Source organism: Peromyscus californicus, unplaced genomic scaffold (genome assembly GCF_007827085.1).
Source record: "Peromyscus californicus insignis strain IS unplaced genomic scaffold, ASM782708v3 Scaffold_24__1_contigs__length_46423439, whole genome shotgun sequence".
NCBI classification, from domain to species: domain Eukaryota; kingdom Metazoa; phylum Chordata; class Mammalia; order Rodentia; family Cricetidae; genus Peromyscus; species Peromyscus californicus.
This window is the reverse complement of record NW_026294535.1, coordinates 40,248,959-40,255,121: the sequence shown is the minus strand read 5'-3', so window position 1 is coordinate 40,255,121 and position 6,163 is coordinate 40,248,959. Positions and strand designations below refer to the sequence as shown.

Genomic DNA, 6,163 nt, shown 5'->3' with positions numbered 1-6,163 from the left:
AGGAAATGTGAGGAGCTCAAACACACGCATCATCATCTCTCTACTCAGATGTGATAATTGTGAACATCCTTTTGCAGAATTTTCTATTACCACCAATAACATCTGTCAATTCACTTCACCAAGCTTTCTGAGAAGATTAACCATTTGTAGGGACACAACATTTGGTGACTTGTGATTGAGAAAGTGGTAGGTCTGTCAAATATGTCATCTCATGATAGAACATGCTTCTCTCTCTGATTAGTGTATCACACACACACACACACACACACACACACACACACACACATGCACGCACGCAGGCACAAACCTCGCACACAGGCATGCATATACACCCTTTCTACAGAGAACAGTCATCACTGGGGCCTGTCCTGCCTTTTCTTTTGCTCACTCATGCACCCCTCTCCCTCAAACAAAGTTTCTAATGAACACATTTGTTCATTCCTCCTCCAAGACTGTGATGGTTTGAAAGAAAATGGCCACCCGAAGACTCAAAGGGAATATGTCACTGGGGTGGACTTTGAGGTTTCAAAAGCTCAAGCCAGGCCTAGTCTCTCTCTCTCTCTCTCTCTCTCTCTCTCTCTCTCTCTCTCTCTCTCTCTCTGTCTCTGTCTCTCTCTCTCTCTGTCTCTCTCTCTCTCCTTTTTGCTGCCTGCCAATCCAGATGTAGAACTCTCAGCTCTCTCTCCAGCACCACGTCTGCCTGCATCACGCCATGCTCCTGTTGTGATGATAATGGACAATATCTATGTACTATAAGCCAGCCCCAATTAAATGTTTCCCTTTATAAGAGTTGCAATGGTCATGGTGTCTCTTCCTAGCAATAGAAACCCTAATTAAGACAAAGACATATATAGAGCTTTACAATATACCAAAATAACCCCACAGTTGCTCAACCTACACTTCTTTTTGTTAATAACCTTGTTTCATTGGTTATTTTTATTGTATCTGAATACATTTTAATATACATATAAATATACTGTATTGACTTAATGGTTGGCACCAAAATTACTTTAGACCTAATTTCCTTTATATTTTTCAGTCACAAGGGGAAAACTTGACTCTGAGGTCACATGTTGGCAAGCTTCAAGACAACAAAGAAGAATGTCAAATTGTTTTGCATAAACAATGAAGCATAAATTGTTGATGGGAAATAGAAAGGAAGGAGGAGAGGTCATTACTGGAATTCAACATTCATGCTACCAGGGCAAAGAGTGAGGCTTTCCCATTATCATGTGAGAAAAGCGAGTAGGTAAAAAGGCAGGAATAAAAAGCCCTGCCTCCACCAAAGCTAATAGACAGCAGAGCATGCGCAGAAGACACTGTATGGATGTCCCAATCTACTCAGTACCAGCACCCTTACATGTCAAAACTCTCCCCACCCCCGCTTTCTGCCCTGTTTCCATCATCAGAAGTGCTCTCTTTTCCAATAAATTACCTGTTTCTCCCACATTCCAAGTGTCCCTGGCTCATTCCTTCCTTCCTGGATTAAAAAAAAAAAAAAGGAAAAGAAAAGAAAAAAGAAGAGATCTGAAAATACCAATGGTGCCCCCTAGATCCTAATCTACACCTATAACACTACTTGCTGTTTGTCTTAGCTAGGGTTTCTATGGCTGCAATGAAACACCATGACCAAACAGCAAGTTAGGACTAGGGTTTATTCAGCTTACACTTCCACGTTGTTGCTCATCACCAAAGGGCGTCAGGACAGGAACTCAAGCAGGGCAGCAATCTGGAATCAAGAGCTAACACAGAGTTCATGGAGGGGTGCTGCGTACTGGCTTGCTCCTCATGGCTTGCTCAGTCTACTTTCTGATAAAACCCAAGACCATCAGCCCAGAGATAGCACCACCCACAATGGGCTGGTCCTTCCCATATCAGTCACTAATTAAGATCTCATGGAGGCATTTCCTCAACTGAGGCTCCTTCCTCTCTCATGATTCTAGCTTGTGTCAAGTTGACATAAAACCAGCCAGTGTACTTGGTCTATAGAAAAAAAAAAAAACCAGATGGGAACCAACGGAAGTGCAATGGGTTCATAAGAAGGGTTCTTCATGAGAACACCTACTTATAAACAAGCACAAGTAAGAAACAGAAGTGGACAGGGAAAACGGAGGAGTTATTTCCAAAGTAAAACCCTTCTCAAGCAAAAGAAGAATACAAATTTTATTCACAGAGCATCATGTAGTCACATAGGAAAGCACTTAAGCCGCAGTTCCGTGCATGCTCAGCCAAGGAGTCCATTCCTGGCTGAGCATAGTGGCACATATCTATAGTCCCCATCTTTAGGAGGCTACAGCACAAGTTTAAGATCAATTAAGCTATGCACAATGATTTCCAGATCCTTTTGGAATGCACAATAAGACCTTGATTTAATAAACAAATTAGGGGGCTGGAGAAAAGGCTTAGCAGTTCTGCTCAATGGCCACTGCTCCAGAGAGCCCAAGTTCAGTTCTCCACACCCACATTGGATAGCTCCCAACTGCCTGTAACTCCAGTTCGAGGGGATCTGACGTCCTCTTCTGGCCTCTGTACACACACACACACACACACACACACACACACACACACACACACACTAAAAATAACTCCTCTAAAAATCAATTAATTAGTTAACTCATTATCCATGAGGGGCTCTTAGAATCTAGGCTCTGACCGTAATAACTCCAGTAACAAAACCTGTGAAATTCTTTCTTCTTCTCTTTGAAATATATGTAAATCTTTCTGGAAGCTAAGTATGCATCTTGCAGGCTTGATGACCCAGTAAAGTCTTCTGGAGGACTAAAATCCATCTCTTTGAAATGCAAACATCAAGTAAGATGCAATCCTTTTTTCTGAGAGGGGTTTCTAGGGGAGGTGGGAGCCTACTCTTCCTATGGGCCGGGCTCCAGCTTGTAAAACTACCTTCTGTCTTAAAGACACACATTTGTTTCTCTTTGTATGAAACCAAGAAACTAACATAGATGGCTACCCCAAATTCAAGACCAATTTAGGATGAGTCGCATATAGTAAAGGATGCAGTCAACTCTTCTTACTCCAGGACTTGTTTCTGTTTATCTTGAGATACTCTATTTATGGCTTGTCTATACCAGGCCACACATAAGAATGAGATTTCTTTGTCTTTGTGCATTACCTGTAATGCACATAATAACCGTTCTTAATGTTCATTTTTACAATAAAATCTCTCTCTCTCTCTCTCTCTCTCTCTCTCTCTCTCTCTCTCTCTCTCTCTCTCCAATGTTCATGGAAGGGATTTCTAGGTTGGGAAATTATTTTATTATTGTTTTATAACTATTTGTGGTATAAGTTCATGTGTGTGTGCAAGTGCAAATAAACCTGTTGCACACACATATATCAAAGATACATGTCAGCCTAAACTCCCCTTTCCTTGGGTGCTGTCCATCTTGTTTTTCAAGATGGGCTTTCTCATAGCCTGAAATCTGCCTGTTAGGATAGACCAAATTTTAGCTTGTAAACCCAGGGATCTACCTGTCTCTGCCTCCACAAAAGTGGGATTACCAAAATGTATCGCCCCACCTGACTTTTTTACATGGGTTCTGGAGATCAAACTCAGGTCCACATGCTTCTATAGAAAGCACTATACCAAGCTATGCCCCCAACCCCAGGAGAGGTTTACTTTAAATTTTATTTCTCCAAAGGGCAAAATCTTTCTTACAGATTGACAGATTTGGGGCAATTTACAAGCACTAAATACTTTGGGTTTTATCAAAGGAGACTGGACTAAGAGTTCTTATATAATTAGAGACTAATATTGTGGAAAAGAGGGTGGGGATAAAGGAATTGTGGTAAGGAAGGGAGATGTAAGGTCCAATGAGGCCCTGAGTAGGAACTTTTCATTCCTTTATTCTATAACATTAGGTTACAAAAATTAACCAACATAATTAATGAATGGTTAGAATGTTTTGTCTTCCGCAAACATTGGCATCAGAGAGATTATGTAATTTAGATTTTTTCCCCCTCAGTATCATCTAAAATGTACCACTACGGCAGGGGGTTAGTTAATGGAGGCAGAGTTAAAAGACTGATGTAGGAAGAAAATTAAGGACAGAGGATGAATGGAACACCACCCTCCTCCCAACCCTTGCTGCAGGCTTTGTGCGATGAAACAGAGCATGCTTGGAAAAAAGCCCATACTCTCCAAACACAAAAGGTGGTGAGGCCTTCATCAGGGGCTCATAGATCTCAGCAGACTAGTGACTGGGAACTGAGAGTGTTTCCAGTCTTTTCTAGTTCTCCATCCCATTTCCATCCTGAAAAATGACTTTTCCTTTTCACTAAACTGCCTCTGCATATCATTGTCTAGGAGTCCCCGGTCCAATTCACTGGTCCATGACAGAAGAACCTGGAAGCATGAATGGACACCCTCTGGACTCAGACCCGTGCCCTAAACACTACCTGGCAATGTCGCTGACATTAACAACTTTCACCAAGGTCTACATCTTCACTCCAAATGTATATATATATATATATATGGAAAATAACAGGTAAAAACAAGAGGTCTTCTAAGGGTTAGCATGAACTGTTAACGATTCTCGGGATCCTGGTTGGCCCACCAGAATCTGCAGTCACCCCAATGTGTTTACAGGATGGCCTCTTATCTGGTCTCACTTGGTTTGTAACCTCTACTCTTGTTTGTTTGTTTGTTGATTGGTTGGTTGGTTTTTTTTTGTTTGTTTGTGGGTTTTCTTTTTTTTTTTTTTTTTTTTACTTTTATCTGCATTTATTTTACGCGGAATTTATTCCCGTGCCATAAGTTTTTGTTTCTTCAGTTTCTTCTAGAATATCTTCTTCTTCTGCGCAACCTCCTCTTCTGGCTTTGGAACAATTTGTTCCTTTTCAGTGAGGATCATCTCGATGTGGCAGGGGGAGCTCATGTACGGGTTAATCCGGCCATGAGCTCTGTAAATCCGCCGGCGCATCTTAGGTGTTTGTTTACCTGGATGTGTTCAATACTAGAGAATCCACATTCTAAACCCTTAAGTTCAGCATTACTCTCTGCATTTTTAAGCATGTGCAGCAAAAATTGAGCACTCTTTTTAGGCCCCCGGCCCTGTGTCCAGCCCCACTGTTTGGCCTGGGCGCACCTACCAACTCCACCATTACACCGCCGGAAAGGCACACGTTGCTTCTTTAAAGTGACATCTTTCAGATATTTGGTGGCTTTTCGGATATGCATACCCTTGATGGCCTGGGCAGTTTCACAGGTGTTCTTAAAGTGAACCCGAAGATTTGAACCTCTTGATTTGCATGATTTTGTAGGATTTTCTGGGTCAAGCGAGTAGCGAACCGTCTTCTCAGGTCACCTTAGGCTGCTTACAGGAAGAGCGGTTGGTTGGGTTCTTTTTTTTTTTGAGACAAGGTTTCTCCATGTTATTTTTGGAGCCTGTCCTGGATCTCACTCTGTAGACCAGGCTGGCCTCAAACTCAGAGAGATCCGCCTGGCTCTGCCTCCAGAGTGCTGGGATTAAAGGCATGCCCCACGGCCGCCGGCCATAATCTCTGCTCTTAAAGAAACCACTCCTCACTGTCCTAACACGTTTTTCACTCCGAAGCACCCCTCCCTGTTGCACACATGTTCCACAGTTCCTTCAAAAACAGGTGTAACGATGAGATTTCATTTGTCCACTTGATAAGCCCTATAATCACCCAGGAAAAGTGAGCCTCTAATCATGCCTATAGGAGCTTATTTTAATTAGTTTAACTGAGGGAGAAAGACTCACCTACTCAAGGTGGCACCATCCCCTGGGCTCGGATCCTGAACTGCATAAAATGGAGAAAGTGAACCCAAACACAAGCATGCATGGCTCCTTGTCTCTTGAGCATAGATACGATGTGACCAGCTGCCTAAGGCTTCTTCTGCCCTGAATTCTCCACCAAGATGGACTCTACCCTTGAACTGTGAGCCAAATTAAACTCATTTTCCCTTAAGTTGCTTTTGTCAGAGTATTTATCACAGAAACAGGAAAAAAAAAAATAAAGGTTCCTCCTAAACAGCAAAGATGGAAAAATAAAGAGGAAAAAAATAGAGAAATGAAAGGAGATGGTTAAATAATTGATCATCTCTGTGAAAGCTCCCTTAGCTAATTTTCATATTCAGTATTTATAGCATATGCATATTAGAGTTTCTCTTGGGAGGTAATTCTGC

At 42.0% G+C, this 6,163-nt stretch overlaps 1 pseudogene; it reads right to left on the bottom strand.

Moving 5' to 3' along the window:
- Nucleotides 1–4,754: 4,754 nt before the first annotated feature.
- On the bottom strand, nt 4,755–5,284 carry LOC128120023 (60S ribosomal protein L17-like; annotated as a pseudogene).
- Nucleotides 5,285–6,163: the final 879 nt, after the last annotated feature.